The sequence below is a fragment of the Dendrobates tinctorius genome, unplaced genomic scaffold (assembly GCF_039654945.1).
Source record: "Dendrobates tinctorius isolate UK_male_01 unplaced genomic scaffold, ASM3965494v1 ptg000170l, whole genome shotgun sequence".
Taxonomy (NCBI): Eukaryota; Metazoa; Chordata; class Amphibia; order Anura; family Dendrobatidae; genus Dendrobates; species Dendrobates tinctorius.
In genome coordinates, this window is record NW_027361837.1 from 4,960,562 (window position 1) to 4,983,796 (window position 23,235).

A 23,235-nucleotide genomic window follows, 5' to 3' on the forward strand; every position below is an offset into this window, starting at 1 on the left:
GCGGTGCATCTTGTCGGGGTCCCACCGGGTGGACACGACGCTGCAGGAAGAGGTGAGGACAGAGGTGGCGGAGTGGCCATGACAGCGGTGACACCATCGGAGGAGGAAGCCACGGCCCTGCTCTCTGTATCTGTGGCCCCGGCGGCGGCTGGAGAGAAGACCCGGGAGCGACGCGACGGGGGAGAGGATGCAGGAGGCAGAGTGGAGACGGCATCAGCGACGCTGTCGGCGAGGGAGGAAGCCACGGCCCTGCTTTCTTCTCCTGATGCGGATGTGTTGACAGCTGACAGGAGGGCCCGGGAGACATCGGGAGCCTGGACACAGCAATCGGGTCATCATGCGGTATCAGGTGGGACTGCGGGGATAAGCGTGTCTTTAACAGCAGCTGATGCAAGGAGCTGGAGACAGAAACCGGAGTTTAACATGATCGGTGGTGGGAGGTCTGATTTTATTTTCGCTGGAAAGGCTGGTGAGAGTTGGAAGGAAATGGGAGCATGGCCGGAGGCATTGGAAGAGCAATGTTTGTTATCAGAATCAGGAGGAAGTAATTTACGGCATGATGCGATGGTGTTTGTGCCATCGGCACTTAGAAATAGTGATGCTTGTATTCAATCATTGGGGAAGGAGGTGCAGGAGAAAACTTTAATACAACAGAGCATTAATGGTGGTCCCCCATTAACTGTACCACAAGGGGAACAACTGGATAACATACAAGAAAAGCAAATTCTGGGGGAGGAAACTGACATATCCTTACTTTATAAAAAAGAACTTGTGGAATGTGAAGGGAATGGATCTGTGGACTGGTCACCTGGGGTGGTAGTCAATACAGAATTTCTAGAAAATAATGCTCCTGATACCCCTGTTGATCCAATTGGGGTTATAGTTAATGACCGTAAACTTCAGAAGTGTAAAAAACAGTATCCTACACGGCCTAGTTTGGGGGATGGGGGGAAAAATGGATTACAAACAGATCCTATTAATTTTATAGCAACTAAAGGGGAGGAGTATCAAAAAATAATGGGAAGCTCCCAGATGAATAAGATTACATTTGGCTTTGATGATGATTTGGAGAGCATTTATTCTGCAGAATTCTTTTATGAGGGTGATTCATATGAAGTGCACGATAGTGATAAGATTTCGTCTTCTTACTCTTCCTCTGGGGAAGATAGTACTTCTGAGATTAATACTACATTGATAGACGACATACCCGCCTCGGGTGACCATCCCTCAGAAGATTTTGTAGCTAAAATGTGTGTTGCCCTCTTGAAATCATTGGATGTTTCGGTAGAAAACCACATTACCCAGAGTAACTTATTCAAACAAAAAGAGTTCAAGGCATCTGAAATCTTCATTAAAAATCTTTTTAGGGACACTCTATTACGCCTCACTGACGACTCCTATCCCAACTCTACTAGAAATTTTGATACTACTATAAAAAATCTTGAAGTATTTGATCCGCATGAAAACCTCGAGTTCCGATCTCCTATTGCTTTAAAATCGACTGACCTTCCTAATGGAAATCATGAGTCATCAACAATGCTAGCCGATGGTACACATTTAAATGCTTTGATTTCTCCGAAAGCCTCTGGACGTTATACTCATGACTCAGAGTTAATTGAGTCATTCAAATTTAAAAGCAAAATACCACAATCAAGCGAATCTCAAATACTTTCCGCGTTCTCAGACTCACTGAATGCTATTAAAAAAGACATTGCTTCTTTCAACTCCACCTTGGCCAATTATGAAGATTTTAAAAGAAAAAACAATGTTAAAATACGAGGGATACCTGAGTCAGTCCAGGCCTTCCAATTAAAGAATTACATATCCTCAATGGTCACCTCCTTATTCCCCGCTGCTAACGAGAATTATCTAATTGAAAAAACTTTTCGGATACGCAGACCACCTGAGTTACCGCAAGATTTAGCAAGAGATGTTATCGTGTCGTTTCATCCAAACTGGTTAAGAAGTGCGTTCCTTGGACTGTCTAAAGATCCAGAATTCAAATCTTCCCGCTATAGTCATCTATCCTTTTTTAAAGACTTATCAAAAAGCACCTTGAAAAAAAGGAAGTCATTCTCCTCTACTACACGTGAACTGCTACGTGCCAAGATTCCATATTTTTGGACACAATCTTCGACTCTATTGGTGAAATATGCAGAGAGGCTGGTCCCCATCACTTCTTCAGACGAAGGGACTGATTTCTTAGAATTTTTAAGATCCTCTGCAGAATCTTTTCCTCCTTGAACTCAGACTATCATCGCGACTGAAAAATCGCCTTTAATATTTGTACTTGTTCCAAGTTCTCACATTGGTCTTAATTACTAATGTATTCCACTTTTTAATATTCTGGAATTGAACCGGACATTCCCCCCAATAGGTCTTAGGGACATCAATGGTTGTCCCGGACGGGGCAGGCTACTATACCTCCTACATTCTACCTTATATATGTTTGTTAATTGACACATTGGAGGCGAATAAGGATAATTGTTTTTTTTTTTGCAGGTACTGATAAGAAGACTTTAAATCACTCTAGTAAGATACGCAACTGGTTGGTTACGTCGAGGTTGCAACTTTTAGTAGCTAACACAGATATGTGAAGTATAACATAATCCTGTGTATTGATTTTACTTCTACTGATATTTAACTTGACGATCACTCAAATGATTACTTGCATTTTTTTTAAGCTAATATGTAAAATTTTGTGATCTCTGATGTGTTGTGTATATAGTCTGCCTATTCCCCCATGCTTGGGGGTTTCCCTGTCTTTACAGGGAATTATGTTTCCCTACCCTTCCTTTGTTTTGTATTCCCTTCCTTTCCTCAAAAATTTGAAACTCTAATAAAGATTATTGGAAAATAAAAGCATGAGTTTGCAACTACTTTACTTTTGGAGAAAATTCAAAACATTCATTATTCAATAGAGCCCAATAGCAAAAACCAGCGTTTTGAATGAAGAATCACATTTCTTGGTAGAATCATGCAGGATTGAAATTTTTGATGGTTTTTTACTCCTCTCAACAGCCCAAACAAGTTTCTAAAAGGATGAGTTTGCAACTACTTTACTTTTGGAGAAAATTCAAAACATTTATTATTCAATAGGGCCCAAACTATCAAAAACCAGCGGTTTCAATGAACACACATTTCTTGGTAGAATCATGCAGGACTGAAATTTTTGATGTTTTTCTACTCCTCTCATGAGCCCAAACAAGTCTCTAAAAGCATGAGTTTGCAACTACTTTACTTTTGGAGAAAATTCAAAACATTCACTATTCAATAGAGCCCAATAGCAAAAATCAGGTTTTGAATGAAGAATCACATTTCTTGGTAAAATCATGCAGGATTGAAATTTTTGATGGTTTTTTACTCCTCTCAACAGCTCAAACAAGTTTCTAAAAGGATGAGTTTGCAACTACTTTACTTTTGGAGAAAATTCAAAACATTCATTATTCAATAGGGCCCAAACTATCAAAAACCAGCGGTTTCAATGAACACACATTTCTTGGTAGAATCATGCAGGACTGAAATTTTTGATGTTTTTCTACTCCTCTCATGAGCCCAAACAAGTCTCTAAAAGCATGAGTTTGTAACTACTTTACTTTTGGAGAAAATTCAAAACATTCATTATTCAATAGAGCCCAATAGCAAAAACCAGCGTTTTGAATGAAGAATCACATTTCTTGGTAGAATCATGCAGGATTGAAATTTTTGATGGTTTTTTACTCCTCTCAACAGCCCAAACAAGTTTCTAAAAGGATGAGTTTGCAACTACTTTGCTTTTGGAGAAAATTCAAAACATTCATTATTCAATAGGGCCCAAACTATCATAAACCAGCGGTTTCAATGAACACACATTTCTTGGTAGAATCATGCAGGACTGAAATTTTTGATGTTTTTCTACTCCTCTCATGAGCCCAAACAAGTCTCTAAAAGCATGAGTTTGCAACTACTTTACTTTTGGAGAAAATTCAAAACATTCATTATTCAATAGAGCCCAATAGCAAAAACCAGCGTTTTGAATGAAGAATCACATTTCTTGGTAGAATCATGCAGGATTGAAATTTTTGATGGTTTTTTACTCCTCTCAACAGCCCAAACAAGTTTTAAAAGGATGAGTTTGCAACTACTTTACTTTTGGAGAAAATTCAAAACATTCATTATTCAATAGGGCCCAAACTATCATAAACCAGCGGTTTCAATGAACACACATTTCTTGGTAGAATCATGCAGGACTGAAATTTTTGATGTTTTTCTACTCCTCTCATGAGCCCAAACAAGTCTCTAAAAGCATGAGTTTGCAACTACTTTACTTTTGGAGAAAATTCAAAACATTCATTATTCAATAGAGCCCAATAGCAAAAACCAGCGTTTTGAATGAAGAATCACATTTCTTGGTAGAATCATGCAGGATTGAAATTTTTGATGGTTTTTTACTCCTCTCAACAGCCCAAACAAGTTTCTAAAAGGATGAGTTTGCAACTACTTTGCTTTTGGAGAAAATTCAAAACATTCATTATTCAATAGGGCCCAAACTATCATAAACCAGCGGTTTCAATGAACACACATTTCTTGGTAGAATCATGCAGGACTGAAATTTTTGATGTTTTTCTACTCCTCTCATGAGCCCAAACAAGTCTCTAAAAGCATGAGTTTGCAACTACTTTACTTTTGGAGAAAATTCAAAACATTCATTATTCAATAGAGCCCAATAGCAAAAACCAGCGTTTTGAATGAAGAATCACATTTCTTGGTAGAATCATGCAGGATTGAAATTTTTGATGGTTTTTTACTCCTCTCAACAGCCCAAACAAGTTTTAAAAGGATGAGTTTGCAACTACTTTACTTTTGGAGAAAATTCAAAACATTCATTATTCAATAGGGCCCAAACTATCATAAACCAGCGGTTTCAATGAACACACATTTCTTGGTAGAATCATGCAGGACTGAAATTTTTGATGTTTTTCTACTCCTCTCATGAGCCCAAACAAGTCTCTAAAAGCATGAGTTTGCAACTACTTTACTTTTGGAGAAAATTCAAAACATTCATTATTCAATAGAGCCCAATAGCAAAAACCAGCGTTTTGAATGAAGAATCACATTTCTTGGTAGAATCATGCAGGATTGAAATTTTTGATGGTTTTTTACTCCTCTCAACAGCCCAAACAAGTTTCTAAAAGGATGAGTTTGCAACTACTTTACTTTTGGAGAAAATTCAAAACATTCATTATTCAATAGGGCCCAAACTATCAAAAACCAGCGGTTTCAATGAACACACATTTCTTGGTAGAATCATGCAGGACTGAAATTTTTGATGTTTTTCTACTCTTCTCATGAGCCAAAACAAGTCTCTAAAAGCATGAGTTTGCAACTACTTTACTTTTGGAGAAAATTCAAAACATTCATTATTCAATAGAGCCCAATAGCAAAAACCAGCGTTTTGAATGAAGAATCACATTTCTTGGTAGAATCATGCAGGATTGAAATTTTTGATGGTTTTTTACTCCTCTCAACAGCCCAAACAAGTTTCTAAAAGGATGAGTTTGCAACTACTTTACTTTTGGAGAAAATTCAAAACATTCATTATTCATTAGGGCCCAAACTATCATAAACCAGCGGTTTCAATGAACACACATTTCTTGGTAGAATCATGCAGGACTGAAATTTTTGATGTTTTTCTACTCCTCTCATGAGCCCAAACAAGTCTCTAAAAGCATGAGTTTGCAACTACTTTACTTTTGGAGAAAATTCAAAACATTCATTATTCAATAGAGCCCAATAGCAAAAACCAGCGTTTTGAATGAAGAATCACATTTCTTGGTAGAATCATGCAGGATTGAAATTTTTGATGGTTTTTTACTCCTCTCAACAGCCCAAACAAGTTTCTAAAAGGATGAGTTTGCAACTACTTTACTTTTGGAGAAAATTCAAAACATTCATTATTCAATAGGGCCCAAACTATCATAAACCAGCGGATTCAATGAACACACATTTCTTGGTAGAATCATGCAGGACTGAAATTTTTGATGTTTTTCTACTCCTCTCATGAGCCCAAACAAGTCTCTAAAAGCATGAGTTTGCAACTACTTTACTTTTGGAGAAAATTCAAAACATTCATTATTCAATAGAGCCCAATAGCAAAAACCAGCGTTTTGAATGAAGAATCACATTTCTTGGTAGAATCATGCAGGATTGAAATTTTTGATGGTTTTTTACTCCTCTCAACAGCCCAAACAAGTTTCTAAAAGGATGAGTTTGCAACTACTTTACTTTTGGAGAAAATTCAAAACATTCATTATTCAATAGGGCCCAAACTATCAAAAACCAGCGGTTTCAATGAACACACATTTCTTGGTAGAATCATGCAGGACTGAAATTTTTGATGTTTTTCTACTCCTCTCATGAGCCCAGACAAGTCTATAAAAGCATGAGTTTGCAACTACTTTACTTTTGGAGAAAATTCAAAACATTCATTATTCAATAGAGCCCAATAGCAAAAACCAGCGTTTTGAATGAAGAATCACATTTCTTGGTAGAATCATGCAGGATTGAAATTTTTGATGGTTTTTTACTCCTCTCAACAGCCCAAACAAGTTTCTAAAAGGATGAGTTTGCAACTACTTTACTTTAGGAGAAAATTCAAAACATTCATTATTCAATAGGGCCCAAACTATCAAAAACCAGCGGTTTCAATGAACACACATTTCTTGGTAGAATCATGCAGGACTGAAATTTTTGATGTTTTTCTACTCCTCTCATGAGCCCAAACAAGTCTCTAAAAGCATGAGTTTGCAACTACTTTACTTTTGGAGAAAATTCAAAACATTCATTATTCAATAGAGCCCAATAGCAAAAACCAGCGTTTTGAATGAAGAATCACATTTCTTGGTAGAATCATGCAGGATTGAAATTTTTGATGGTTTTTTACTCCTCTCAACAGCCCAAACAAGTTTCTAAAAGGATGAGTTTGCAACTACTTTACTTTTGGAGAAAATTCAAAACATTCATTATTCAATAGGGCCCAAACTATCAAAAACCAGCGGTTTCAATGAACACACATTTCTTGGTAGAATCATGCAGGACTGAAATTTTTGATGTTTTTCTACTCCTCTCATGAGCCCAAACAAGTCTCTAAAAGCATGAGTTTGCAACTACTTTACTTTTGGAGAAAATTCAAAACATTCATTATTCAATAGAGCCCAATAGCAAAAACCAGCGTTTTGAATGAAGAATCACATTTCTTGGTAGAATCATGCAGGATTGAAATTTTTCATGGTTTTTTACTCCTCTCAACAGCCCAAACAAGTTTCTAAAAGGATGAGTTTGCAACTACTTTACTTTTGGAGAAAATTCAAAACATTCATTATTCAATAGGGCCCAAACTATCAAAAACCAGCGGTTTCAATGAACACACATTTCTTGGTAGAATCATGCAGGACTGAAATTTTTGATGTTTTTCTACTCCACTCATGAGCCCAAACAAGTCTCTAAAAGCATAAGTTTGCAACTACTTTACTTTTGGAGAAAATTCAAAACATTCATTATTCAATAGGGCCCAAACTATCAAAAACCAGCGGTTTGAATGAACACACATTTCTTGGTAGAATCATGCAGGACTGAAATTTTTGATGTTTTTCTACTCCTCTCATGAGCCCAAACAAGTCTCTAAAAGCATGAGTTTGCAACTACTTTACTTTTGGAGAAAATTCAAAACATTCATTATTCAATAGAGCCCAATAGCAAAAACCAGCGTTTTGAATGAAGAATCACATTTCTTGGTAGAATCATGCAGGATTGAAATTTTTGATGGTTTTTTAATCCTCTCAACAGCCCAAACAAGTTTCTAAAAGGATGAGTTTGCAACTACTTTACTTTTGGAGAAAATTCAAAACATTCATTATTCAATAGGGCCCAAACTATCAAAAACCAGCGGTTTCAATGAACACACATTTCTTGGTAGAATCATGCAGGACTGAAATTTTTGATGTTTTTCTACTCCTCTCATGAGCCCAAACAAGTCTCTAAAAGCATGAGTTTGCAACTACTTTACTTTTGGAGAAAATTCAAAACATTCATTATTCAATAGAGCCCAATAGCAAAAACCAGCGTTTTGAATGAAGAATCACATTTCTTGGTAGAATCATGCAGGATTGAAATTTTTGATGGTTTTTTACTCCTCTCAACAGCCCAAACAAGTTTCTAAAAGGATGAGTTTGCAACTACTTTACTTTTGGAGAAAATTCAAAACATTCATTATTCAATAGGGCCCAAACTATCAAAAACCAGCGGTTTCAATGAACACACATTTCTTGGTAGAATCATGCAGGACTGAAATTTTTGATGTTTTTCTACTCCTCTCATGAGCCCAAACAAGTCTCTAAAAGCATGAGTTTGCAACTACTTTACTTTTGGAGAAAATTCAAAACATTCATTATTCAATAGGGCCCAAACTATCAAAAACCAGCGGTTTGAATGAACACATTTCTTGGTAGAATCATGCAGGACTGAAATTTTTGATGTTTTTCTACTCATCTCATGAGCCCAAACAAGTCTCTAAAAGCATGAGTTTGCAACTACTTTACTTTTGGAGAAAATTCAAAACATTCATTATTCAATAGAGCCCAATAGCAAAAACCAGCGTTTTGAATGAAGAATCACATTTCTTGGTAGAATCATGCAGGATTGAAATTTTTGATGGTTTTTTACTCCTCTCAACAGCCCAAACAAGTTTCTAAAAGGATGAGTTTGCAACTACTTTACTTTTGGAGAAAATTCAAAACATTCATTATTCAATAGGGCCCAAACTATCAAAAACCAGCGGTTTCAATGAACACACATTTCTTGGTAGAATCATGCAGGACTGAAATTTTTGATGTTTTTCTACTCCTCTCATGAGCCCAAACAAGTCTCTAAAAGCATGAGTTTGCAACTACTTTACTTTTGGAGAAAATTCAAAACATTCATTATTCAATAGAGCCCAATAGCAAAAACCAGCGTTTTGAATGAAGAATCACATTTCTTGGTAGAATCATGCAGGATTGAAATTTTTGATGGTTTTTTACTCCTCTCAACAGCCCAAACAAGTTTCTAAAAGGATGAGTTTGCAACTACTTTACTTTTGGAGAAAATTCAAAACATTCATTATTCAATAGGGCCCAAACTATCATAAACCAGCGGTTTCAATGAACACACATTTCTTGGTAGAATCATGCAGGACTGAAATTTTTGATGTTTTTCTACTCCTCTCATGAGCCCAAACAAGTCTCTAAAAGCATGAGTTTGCAACTACTTTACTTTTGGAGAAAATTCAAAACATTCATTATTCAATAGAGCCCAATAGCAAAAGCCAGCGTTTTGAATGAAGAATCACATTTCTTGGTAGAATCATGCAGGATTGAAATTTTTGATGGTTTTTTACTCCTCTCAACAGCCCAAACAAGTTTCTAAAAGGATGAGTTTGCAACTACTTTACTTTTGGAGAAAATTCAAAACATTCATTATTCAATAGGGCCCAAACTATCATAAACCAGCGGTTTCAATGAACACACATTTCTTGGTAGAATCATGCAGGACTGAAATTTTTGATGTTTTTCTACTCCTCTCATGAGCCCAAACAAGTCTCTAAAAGCATGAGTTTGCAACTACTTTACTTTTGGAGAAAATTCAAAACATTCATTATTCAATAGAGCCCAATAGCAAAAACCAGCGTTTTGAATGAAGAATCACATTTCTTGGTAGAATCATGCAGGATTGAAATTTTTCATGGTTTTTTACTCCTCTCAACAGCCCAAACAAGTTTCTAAAAGGATGAGTTTGCAACTACTTTACTTTTGGAGAAAATTCAAAACATTCATTATTCAATAGGGCCCAAACTATCAAAAACCAGCGGTTTCAATGAACACACATTTCTTGGTAGAATCATGCAGGACTGAAATTTTTGATGTTTTTCTACTCCACTCATGAGCCCAAACAAGTCTCTAAAAGCATGAGTTTGCAACTACTTTACTTTTGGAGAAAATTCAAAACATTCATTATTCAATAGGGCCCAAACTATCAAAAACCAGCGGTTTCAATGAACACACATTTCTTGGTAGAATCATGCAGGACTGAAATTTTTGATGTTTTTCTACTCCTCTCATGAGCCCAAACAAGTCTCTAAAAGCATGAGTTTGCAACTACTTTACTTTTGGAGAAAATTCAAAACATTCATTATTCAATAGAGCCCAATAGCAAAAACCAGCGTTTTGAATGAAGAATCACATTTCTTGGTAGAATCATGCAGGATTGAAATTTTTGATGGTTTTTTACTCCTCTCAACAGCCCAAACAAGTTTCTAAAAGGATGAGTTTGCAACTACTTTACTTTTGGAGAAAATTCAAAACATTCATTATTCAATAGGGCCCAAACTATCAAAAACCAGCGGTTTCAATGAACACACATTTCTTGGTAGAATCATGCAGGACTGAAATTTTTGATGTTTTTCTACTCCTCTCATGAGCCCAAACAAGTCTCTAAAAGCATGAGTTTGCAACTACTTTACTTTTGGAGAAAATTCAAAACATTCATTATTCAATAGAGCCCAATAGCAAAAACCAGCGTTTTGAATGAAGAATCACATTTCTTGGTAGAATCATGCAGGATTGAAATTTTTGATGGTTTTTTACTCCTCTCAACAGCCCAAACAAGTTTCTAAAAGGATGAGTTTGCAACTACTTTACTTTTGGAGAAAATTCAAAACATTCATTATTCAATAGGGCCCAAACTATCAAAAACCAGCGGTTTCAATGAACACACATTTCTTGGTAGAATCATGCAGGACTGAAATTTTTGATGTTTTTCTACTCCTCTCATGAGCCCAAACAAGTCTCTAAAAGCATGAGTTTGCAACTACTTTACTTTTGGAGAAAATTCAAAACATTCATTATTCAATAGGGCCCAAACTATCAAAAACCAGCGGTTTGAATGAACACATTTCTTGGTAGAATCATGCAGGACTGAAATTTTTGATGTTTTTCTACTCATCTCATGAGCCCAAACAAGTCTCTAAAAGCATGAGTTTGCAACTACTTTACTTTTGGAGAAAATTCAAAACATTCATTATTCAATAGAGCCCAATAGCAAAAACCAGCGTTTTGAATGAAGAATCACATTTCTTGGTAGAATCATGCAGGATTGAAATTTTTGATGGTTTTTTACTCCTCTCAACAGCCCAAACAAGTTTCTAAAAGGATGAGTTTGCAACTACTTTACTTTTGGAGAAAATTCAAAACATTCATTATTCAATAGGGCCCAAACTATCATAAACCAGCGGTTTCAATGAACACACATTTCTTGGTAGAATCATGCAGGACTGAAATTTTTGATGTTTTTCTACTCCTCTCATGAGCCCAAACAAGTCTCTAAAAGCATGAGTTTGCAACTACTTTACTTTTGGAGAAAATTCAAAACATTCATTATTCAATAGAGCCCAATAGCAAAAACCAGCGTTTTGAATGAAGAATCACATTTCTTGGTAGAATCATGCAGGATTGAAATTTTTGATGGTTTTTTACTCCTCTCAACAGCCCAAACAAGTTTCTAAAAGGATGAGTTTGCAACTACTTTACTTTTGGAGAAAATTCAAAACATTCATTATTCAATAGGGCCCAAACTATCAAAAACCAGCGGTTTCAATGAACACACATTTCTTGGTAGAATCATGCAGGACTGAAATTTTTGATGTTTTTCTACTCTTCTCATGAGCCAAAACAAGTCTCTAAAAGCATGAGTTTGCAACTACTTTACTTTTGGAGAAAATTCAAAACATTCATTATTCAATAGAGCCCAATAGCAAAAACCAGCGTTTTGAATGAAGAATCACATTTCTTGGTAGAATCATGCAGGATTGAAATTTTTGATGGTTTTTTACTCCTCTCAACAGCCCAAACAAGTTTCTAAAAGGATGAGTTTGCAACTACTTTACTTTTGGAGAAAATTCAAAACATTCATTATTCATTAGGGCCCAAACTATCATAAACCAGCGGTTTCAATGAACACACATTTCTTGGTAGAATCATGCAGGACTGAAATTTTTGATGTTTTTCTACTCCTCTCATGAGCCCAAACAAGTCTCTAAAAGCATGAGTTTGCAACTACTTTACTTTTGGAGAAAATTCAAAACATTCATTATTCAATAGAGCCCAATAGCAAAAACCAGCGTTTTGAATGAAGAATCACATTTCTTGGTAGAATCATGCAGGATTGAAATTTTTGATGGTTTTTTACTCCTCTCAACAGCCCAAACAAGTTTCTAAAAGGATGAGTTTGCAACTACTTTACTTTTGGAGAAAATTCAAAACATTCATTATTCAATAGGGCCCAAACTATCATAAACCAGCGGATTCAATGAACACACATTTCTTGGTAGAATCATGCAGGACTGAAATTTTTGATGTTTTTCTACTCCTCTCATGAGCCCAAACAAGTCTCTAAAAGCATGAGTTTGCAACTACTTTACTTTTGGAGAAAATTCAAAACATTCATTATTCAATAGAGCCCAATAGCAAAAACCAGCGTTTTGAATGAAGAATCACATTTCTTGGTAGAATCATGCAGGATTGAAATTTTTGATGGTTTTTGACTCCTCTCAACAGCCCAAACAAGTTTCTAAAAGGATGAGTTTGCAACTACTTTACTTTTGGAGAAAATTCAAAACATTCATTATTCAATAGGGCCCAAACTATCAAAAACCAGCGGTTTCAATGAACACACATTTCTTGGTAGAATCATGCAGGACTGAAATTTTTGATGTTTTTCTACTCCTCTCATGAGCCCAGACAAGTCTATAAAAGCATGAGTTTGCAACTACTTTACTTTTGGAGAAAATTCAAAACATTCATTATTCAATAGAGCCCAATAGCAAAAACCAGCGTTTTGAATGAAGAATCACATTTCTTGGTAGAATCATGCAGGATTGAAATTTTTGATGGTTTTTTACTCCTCTCAACAGCCCAAACAAGTTTCTAAAAGGATGAGTTTGCAACTACTTTACTTTAGGAGAAAATTCAAAACATTCATTATTCAATAGGGCCCAAACTATCAAAAACCAGCGGTTTCAATGAACACACATTTCTTGGTAGAATCATGCAGGACTGAAATTTTTGATGTTTTTCTACTCCTCTCATGAGCCCAAACAAGTCTCTAAAAGCATGAGTTTGCAACTACTTTACTTTTGGAGAAAATTCAAAACATTCATTATTCAATAGAGCCCAATAGCAAAAACCAGCGTTTTGAATGAAGAATCACATTTCTTGGTAGAATCATGCAGGATTGAAATTTTTGATGGTTTTTTACTCCTCTCAACAGCCCAAACAAGTTTCTAAAAGGATGAGTTTGCAACTACTTTACTTTTGGAGAAAATTCAAAACATTCATTATTCAATAGGGCCCAAACTATCAAAAACCAGCGGTTTCAATGAACACACATTTCTTGGTAGAATCATGCAGGACTGAAATTTTTGATGTTTTTCTACTCCTCTCATGAGCCCAAACAAGTCTCTAAAAGCATGAGTTTGCAACTACTTTACTTTTGGAGAAAATTCAAAACATTCATTATTCAATAGAGCCCAATAGCAAAAACCAGCGTTTTGAATGAAGAATCACATTTCTTGGTAGAATCATGCAGGATTGAAATTTTTCATGGTTTTTTACTCCTCTCAACAGCCCAAACAAGTTTCTAAAAGGATGAGTTTGCAACTACTTTACTTTTGGAGAAAATTCAAAACATTCATTATTCAATAGGGCCCAAACTATCAAAAACCAGCGGTTTCAATGAACACACATTTCTTGGTAGAATCATGCAGGACTGAAATTTTTGATGTTTTTCTACTCCACTCATGAGCCCAAACAAGTCTCTAAAAGCATAAGTTTGCAACTACTTAAGTTTTGGAGAAAATTCAAAACATTCATTATTCAATAGGGCCCAAACTATCAAAAACCAGCGGTTTGAATGAACACACATTTCTTGGTAGAATCATGCAGGACTGAAATTTTTGATGTTTTTCTACTCCTCTCATGAGCCCAAACAAGTCTCTAAAAGCATGAGTTTGCAACTACTTTACTTTTGGAGAAAATTCAAAACATTCATTATTCAATAGAGCCCAATAGCAAAAACCAGCGTTTTGAATGAAGAATCACATTTCTTGGTAGAATCATGCAGGATTGAAATTTTTGATGGTTTTTTACTCCTCTCAACAGCCCAAACAAGTTTCTAAAAGGATGAGTTTGCAACTACTTTACTTTTGGAGAAAATTCAAAACATTCATTATTCAATATGGCCCAAACTATCAAAAACCAGCGGTTTCAATGAACACACATTTCTTGGTAGAATCATGCAGGACTGAAATTTTTGATGTTTTTCTACTCCTCTCATGAGCCCAAACAAGTCTCTAAAAGCATGAGTTTGCAACTACTTTACTTTTGGAGAAAATTCAAAACATTCATTATTCAATAGAGCCCAATAGCAAAAACCAGCGTTTTGAATGAAGAATCACATTTCTTGGTAGAATCATGCAGGATTGAAATTTTTGATGGTTTTTTACTCCTCTCAACAGCCCAAACAAGTTTCTAAAAGGATGAGTTTGCAACTACTTTACTTTTGGAGAAAATTCAAAACATTCATTATTCAATAGGGCCCAAACTATCAAAAACCAGCGGTTTCAATGAACACACATTTCTTGGTAGAATCATGCAGGACTGAAATTTTTGATGTTTTTCTACTCCTCTCATGAGCCCAAACAAGTCTCTAAAAGCATGAGTTTGCAACTACTTTACTTTTGGAGAAAATTCAAAACATTCATTATTCAATAGGGCCCAAACTATCAAAAACCAGCGGTTTGAATGAACACATTTCTTGGTAGAATCATGCAGGACTGAAATTTTTGATGTTTTTCTACTCATCTCATGAGCCCAAACAAGTCTCTAAAAGCATGAGTTTGCAACTACTTTACTTTTGGAGAAAATTCAAAACATTCATTATTCAATAGAGCCCAATAGCAAAAACCAGCGTTTTGAATGAAGAATCACATTTCTTGGTAGAATCATGCAGGATTGAAATTTTTGATGGTTTTTTACTCCTCTCAACAGCCCAAACAAGTTTCTAAAAGGATGAGTTTGCAACTACTTTACTTTTGGAGAAAATTCAAAACATTCATTATTCAATAGGGCCCAAACTATCAAAAACCAGCGGTTTCAATGAACACACATTTCTTGGTAGAATCATGCAGGACTGAAATTTTTGATGTTTTTCTACTCCTCTCATGAGCCCAAACAAGTCTCTAAAAGCATGAGTTTGCAACTACTTTACTTTTGGAGAAAATTCAAAACATTCATTATTCAATAGAGCCCAATAGCAAAAACCAGCGTTTTGAATGAAGAATCACATTTCTTGGTAGAATCATGCAGGATTGAAATTTTTGATGGTTTTTTACTCCTCTCAACAGCCCAAACAAGTTTCTAAAAGGATGAGTTTGCAACTACTTTACTTTTGGAGAAAATTCAAAACATTCATTATTCAATAGGGCCCAAACTATCATAAACCAGCGGTTTCAATGAACACACATTTCTTGGTAGAATCATGCAGGACTGAAATTTTTGATGTTTTTCTACTCCTCTCATGAGCCCAAACAAGTCTCTAAAAGCATGAGTTTGCAACTACTTTACTTTTGGAGAAAATTCAAAACATTCATTATTCAATAGAGCCCAATAGCAAAAACCAGCGTGTTGAATGAAGAATCACATTTCTTGGTAGAATCATGCAGGATTGAAATTTTTGATGGTTTTTTACTCCTCTCAACAGCCCAAACAAGTTTCTAAAAGGAAGAGTTTGCAACTACTTTACTTTTGGAGAAAATTCAAAACATTCATTATTCAATAGGGCCCAAACTATCAAAAACCAGCGGTTTCAATGAACACACATTTCTTGGTAGAATCATGCAGGACTGAAATTTTTGATGTTTTTCTACTCCTCTCATGAGCCCAAACAAGTCTCTAAAAGCATGAGTTTGCAACTACTTTACTTTTGGAGAAAATTCAAAACATTCATTATTCAATAGAGCCCAATAGCAAAAACCAGCGTTTTGAATGAAGAATCACATTTCTTGGTAGAATCATGCAGGACTAAAATTTTTCATGGTTTTTTACTCCTCTCAACAGCCCAAACAAGTTTCTAAAAGGATGAGTTTGCAACTACTTTACTTTTGGAGAAAATTCAAAACATTCATTATTCAATAGGGCCCAAACTATCAAAAACCAGCGGTTTAAATGAACACACATTTCTTGGTAGAATCATGCAGGACTGAAATTTTTGATGTTTTTCTACTCCACTCATGAGCCCAAACAAGTCTCTAAAAGCATGAGTTTGCAACTACTTTACTTTTGGAGAAAATTCAAAACATTCATTATTCAATAGGGCCCAAACTATCAAAAACCAGCGGTTTCAATGAACACACATTTCTTGGTAGAATCATGCAGGACTGAAATTTTTGATGTTTTTCTACTCCTCTCATGAGCCCAAACAAGTCTCTAAAAGCATGAGTTTGCAACTACTTTACTTTTGGAGAAAATTCAAAACATTCATTATTCAATAGAGCCCAATAGCAAAAACCAGCGTTTTGAATGAAGAATCACATTTCTTGGTAGAATCATGCAGGATTGAAATTTTTGATGGTTTTTTACTCCTCTCAACAGCCCAAACAAGTTTCTAAAAGGATGAGTTTGCAACTACTTTACTTTTGGAGAAAATTCAAAACATTCATTATTCAATAGGGCCCAAACTATCAAAAACCAGCGGTTTCAATGAACACACATTTCTTGGTAGAATCATGCAGGACTGAAATTTTTGATGTTTTTCTACTCCACTCATGAGCCCAAACAAGTCTCTAAAAGCATGAGTTTGCAACTACTTTACTTTTGGAGAAAATTCAAAACATTCATTATTCAATAGGGCCCAAACTATCAAAAACCAGCGGTTTGAATGAACACACATTTCTTGGTAGAATCATGCAGGACTGAAATTTTTGATGTTTTTCTACTCCTCTCATGAGCCCAAACAAGTCTCTAAAAGCATGAGTTTGCAACTACTTTACTTTTGGAGAAAATTCAAAACATTCATTATTCAATAGAGCCCAATAGCAAAAACCAGCGTTTTGAATGAAGAATCACATTTCTTGGTAGAATCATGCAGGATTGAAATTTTTGATGGTTTTTTACTCCTCTCAACAGCCCAAACAAGTTTCTAAAAGGATGAGTTTGCAACTACTTTACTTTTGGAGAAAATTCAAAACATTCATTATTCAATAGGGCCCAAACTATCAAAAACCAGCGGTTTCAATGAACACACATTTCTTGGTAGAATCATGCAGGACTGAAATTTTTGATGTTTTTCTACTCCTCTCATGAGCCCAAACAAGTCTCTAAAAGCATGAGTTTGCAACTACTTTACTTTTGGAGAAAATTCAAAACATTCATTATTCAATAGAGCCCAATAGCAAAAACCAGCGTTTTGAATGAAGAATCACATTTCTTGGTAGAATCATGCAGGATTGAAATTTTTGATGGTTTTTTACTCCTCTCAACAGCCCAAACAAGTTTCTAAAAGGATGAGTTTGCAACTACTTTACTTTTGGAGAAAATTCAAAACATTCATTATTCAATAGGGCCCAAACTATCAAAAACCAGCGGTTTCAATGAACACACATTTCTTGGTAGAATCATGCAGGACTGAAATTTTTGATGTTTTTCTACTCCTCTCATGAGCCCAAACAAGTCTCTAAAAGCATGAGTTTGCAACTACTTTACTTTTGGAGAAAATTCAAAACATTCATTATTCAATAGGGCCCAAACTATCAAAAACCAGCGGTTTGAATGAACACATTTCTTGGTAGAATCATGCAGGACTGAAATTTTTGATGTTTTTCTACTCATCTCATGAGCCCAAACAAGTCTCTAAAAGCATGAGTTTGCAACTACTTTACTTTTGGAGAAAATTCAAAACATTCATTATTCAATAGAGCCCAATAGCAAAAACCAGCGTTTTGAATGAAGAATCACATTTCTTGGTAGAATCATGCAGGATTGAAATTTTTGATGGTTTTTTACTCCTCTCAACAGCCCAAACAAGTTTCTAAAAGGATGAGTTTGCAACTACTTTACTTTTGGAGAAAATTCAAAACATTCATTATTCAATAGGGCCCAAACTATCAAAAACCAGCGGTTTCAATGAACACACATTTCTTGGTAGAATCATGCAGGACTGAAATTTTTGATGTTTTTCTACTCCTCTCATGAGCCCAAACAAGTCTCTAAAAGCATGAGTTTGCAACTACTTTACTTTTGGAGAAAATTCAAAACATTCATTATTCAATAGAGCCCAATAGCAAAAACCAGCGTTTTGAATGAAGAATCACATTTCTTGGTAGAATCATGCAGGATTGAAATTTTTGATGTTTTTTTACTCCTCTCAACAGCCCAAACAAGTTTCTAAAAGGATGAGTTTGCAACTACTTTACTTTTGGAGAAAATTCAAAACATTCATTATTCAATAGGGCCCAAACTATCATAAACCAGCGGTTTCAATGAACACACATTTCTTGGTAGAATCATGCAGGACTGAAATTTTTGATGTTTTTCTACTCCTCTCATGAGCCCAAACAAGTCTCTAAAAGCATGAGTTTGCAACTACTTTACTTTTGGAGAAAATTCAAAACATTCATTATTCAATAGAGCCCAATAGCAAAAGCCAGCGTTTTGAATGAAGAATCACATTTCTTGGTAGAATCATGCAGGATTGAAATTTTTGATGGTTTTTTACTCCTCTCAACAGCCCAAACAAGTTTCTAAAAGGAAGAGTTTGCAACTACTTTACTTTTGGAGAAAATTCAAAACATTCATTATTCAATAGGGCCCAAACTATCAAAAACCAGCGGTTTCAATGAACACACATTTCTTGGTAGAATCATGCAGGACTGAAATTTTTGATGTTTTTCTACTCCACTCATGAGCCCAAACAAGTCTCTAAAAGCATGAGTTTGCAACTACTTTACTTTTGGAGAAAATTCAAAACATTCATTATTCAATAGGGCCCAAACTATCAAAAACCAGCGGTTTGAATGAACACACATTTCTTGGTAGAATCATGCAGGACTGAAATTTTTGATGTTTTTCTACTCCTCTCATGAGCCCAAACAAGTCTCTAAAAGCATGAGTTTGCAACTACTTTACTTTTGGAGAAAATTCAAAACATTCATTATTCAATAGAGCCCAATAGCAAAAACCAGCGTTTTGAATGAAGAATCACATTTCTTGGTAGAATCATGCAGGATTGAAATTTTTGATGGTTTTTTACTCCTCTCAACAGCCCAAACAAGTTTCTAAAAGGATGAGTTTGCAACTACTTTACTTTTGGAGAAAATTCAAAACATTCATTATTCAATAGGGCCCAAACTATCAAAAACCAGCGGTTTCAATGAACACACATTTCTTGGTAGAATCATGCAGGACTGAAATTTTTGATGTTTTTCTACTCCTCTCATGAGCCCAAACAAGTCTCTAAAAGCATGAGTTTGCAACTACTTTACTTTTGGAGAAAATTCAAAACATTCATTATTCAATAGAGCCCAATAGCAAAAACCAGCGTTTTGAATGAAGAATCACATTTCTTGGTAGAATCATGCAGGATTGAAATTTTTGATGGTTTTTTACTCCTCTCAACAGCCCAAACAAGTTTCTAAAAGGATGAGTTTGCAACTACTTTACTTTTGGAGAAAATTCAAAACATTCATTATTCAATAGGGCCCAAACTATCAAAAACCAGCGGTTTCAATGAACACACATTTCTTGGTAGAATCATGCAGGACTGAAATTTTTGATGTTTTTCTACTCTTCTCATGAGCCAAAACAAGTCTCTAAAAGCATGAGTTTGCAACTACTTTACTTTTGGAGAAAATTCAAAACATTCATTATTCAATAGAGCCCAATAGCAAAAACCAGCGTTTTGAATGAAGAATCACATTTCTTGGTAGAATCATGCAGGATTGAAATTTTTGATGGTTTTTTACTCCTCTCAACAGCCCAAACAAGTTTCTAAAAGGATGAGTTTGCAACTACTTTACTTTTGGAGAAAATTCAAAACATTCATTATTCATTAGGGCCCAAACTATCATAAACCAGCGGTTCCAATGAACACACATTTCTTGGTAGAATCATGCAGGACTGAAATTTTTGATGTTTTTCTACTCCTCTCATGAGCCCAAACAAGTCTCTAAAAGCATGAGTTTGCAACTACTTTACTTTTGGAGAAAATTCAAAACATTCATTATTCAATAGAGCCCAATAGCAAAAACCAGCGTTTTGAATGAAGAATCACATTTCTTGGTAGAATCATGCAGGATTGAAATTTTTGATGGTTTTTTACTCCTCTCAACAGCCCAAACAAGTTTCTAAAAGGATGAGTTTGCAACTACTTTACTTTTGGAGAAAATTCAAAACATTCATTATTCAATAGGGCCCAAACTATCATAAACCAGCGGATTCAATGAACACACATTTCTTGGTAGAATCATGCAGGACTGAAATTTTTGATGTTTTTCTACTCCTCTCATGAGCCCAAACAAGTCTCTAAAAGCATGAGTTTGCAACTACTTTACTTTTTGAGAAAATTCAAAACATTCATTATTCAATAGAGCCCAATAGCAAAAACCAGCGTGTTGAATGAAGAATCACATTTCTTGGTAGAATCATGCAGGATTGAAATTTTTGATGGTTTTTTACTCCTCTCAACAGCCCAAACAAGTTTCTAAAAGGAAGAGTTTGCAACTACTTTACTTTTGGAGAAAATTCAAAACATTCATTATTCAATAGGGCCCAAACTATCAAAAACCAGCGGTTTCAATGAACACACATTTCTTGGTAGAATCATGCAGGACTGAAATTTTTGATGTTTTTCTACTCCACTCATGAGCCCAAACAAGTCTCTAAAAGCATGAGTTTGCAACTACTTTACTTTTGGAGAAAATTCAAAACATTCATTATTCAATAGGGCCCAAACTATCAAAAACCAGCGGTTTGAATGAACACACATTTCTTGGTAGAATCATGCAGGACTGAAATTTTTGATGTTTTTCTACTCCTCTCATGAGCCCAAACAAGTCTCTAAAAGCATGAGTTTGCAACTACTTTACTTTTGGAGAAAATTCAAAACATTCATTATTCAATAGAGCCCAATAGCAAAAACCAGCGTTTTGAATGAAGAATCACATTTCTTGGTAGAATCATGCAGGATTGAAATTTTTGATGGTTTTTTACTCCTCTCAACAGCCCAAACAAGTTTCTAAAAGGATGAGTTTGCAACTACTTTACTTTTGGAGAAAATTCAAAACATTCATTATTCAATAGGGCCCAAACTATCAAAAACCAGCGGTTTCAATGAACACACATTTCTTGGTAGAATCATGCAGGACTGAAATTTTTGATGTTTTTCTACTCCTCTCATGAGCCCAAACAAGTCTCTAAAAGCATGAGTTTGCAACTACTTTACTTTTGGAGAAAATTCAAAACATTCATTATTCAATAGAGCCCAATAGCAAAAACCAGCGTTTTGAATGAAGAATCACATTTCTTGGTAGAATCATGCAGGATTGAAATTTTTGATGGTTTTTTACTCCTCTCAACAGCCCAAACAAGTTTCTAAAAGGATGAGTTTGCAACTACTTTACTTTTGGAGAAAATTCAAAACATTCATTATTCAATAGGGCCCAAACTATCAAAAACCAGCGGTTTCAATGAACACACATTTCTTGGTAGAATCATGCAGGACTGAAATTTTTGATGTTTTTCTACTCTTCTCATGAGCCAAAACAAGTCTCTAAAAGCATGAGTTTGCAACTACTTTACTTTTGGAGAAAATTCAAAACATTCATTATTCAATAGAGCCCAATAGCAAAAACCAGCGTTTTGAATGAAGAATCACATTTCTTGGTAGAATCATGCAGGATTGAAATTTTTGATGGTTTTTTACTCCTCTCAACAGCCCAAACAAGTTTCTAAAAGGATGAGTTTGCAACTACTTTACTTTTGGAGAAAATTCAAAACATTCATTATTCATTAGGGCCCAAACTATCATAAACCAGCGGTTCCAATGAACACACATTTCTTGGTAGAATCATGCAGGACTGAAATTTTTGATGTTTTTCTACTCCTCTCATGAGCCCAAACAAGTCTCTAAAAGCATGAGTTTGCAACTACTTTACTTTTGGAGAAAATTCAAAACATTCATTATTCAATAGAGCCCAATAGCAAAAACCAGCGTTTTGAATGAAGAATCACATTTCTTGGTAGAATCATGCAGGATTGAAATTTTTGATGGTTTTTTACTCCTCTCAACAGCCCAAACAAGTTTCTAAAAGGATGAGTTTGCAACTACTTTACTTTTGGAGAAAATTCAAAACATTCATTATTCAATAGGGCCCAAACTATCATAAACCAGCGGATTCAATGAACACACATTTCTTGGTAGAATCATGCAGGACTGAAATTTTTGATGTTTTTCTACTCCTCTCATGAGCCCAAACAAGTCTCTAAAAGCATGAGTTTGCAACTACTTTACTTTTGGAGAAAATTCAAAACATTCATTATTCAATAGAGCCCAATAGCAAAAACCAGCGTTTTGAATGAAGAATCACATTTCTTGGTAGAATCATGCAGGATTGAAATTTTTGATGGTTTTTGACTCCTCTCAACAGCCCAAACAAGTTTCTAAAAGGATGAGTTTGCAACTACTTTACTTTTGGAGAAAATTCAAAACATTCATTATTCAATAGGGCCCAAACTATCAAAAACCAGCGGTTTCAATGAACACACATTTCTTGGTAGAATCATGCAGGACTGAAATTTTTGATGTTTTTCTACTCCTCTCATGAGCCCAGACAAGTCTATAAAAGCATGAGTTTGCAACTACTTTACTTTTGGAGAAAATTCAAAACATTCATTATTCAATAGAGCCCAATAGCAAAAACCAGCGTTTTGAATGAAGAATCACATTTCTTGGTAGAATCATGCAGGATTGAAATTTTTGATGGTTTTTTACTCCTCTCAACAGCCCAAACAAGTTTCTAAAAGGATGAGTTTGCAACTACTTTACTTTAGGAGAAAATTCAAAACATTCATTATTCAATAGGGCCCAAACTATCAAAAACCAGCGGTTTCAATG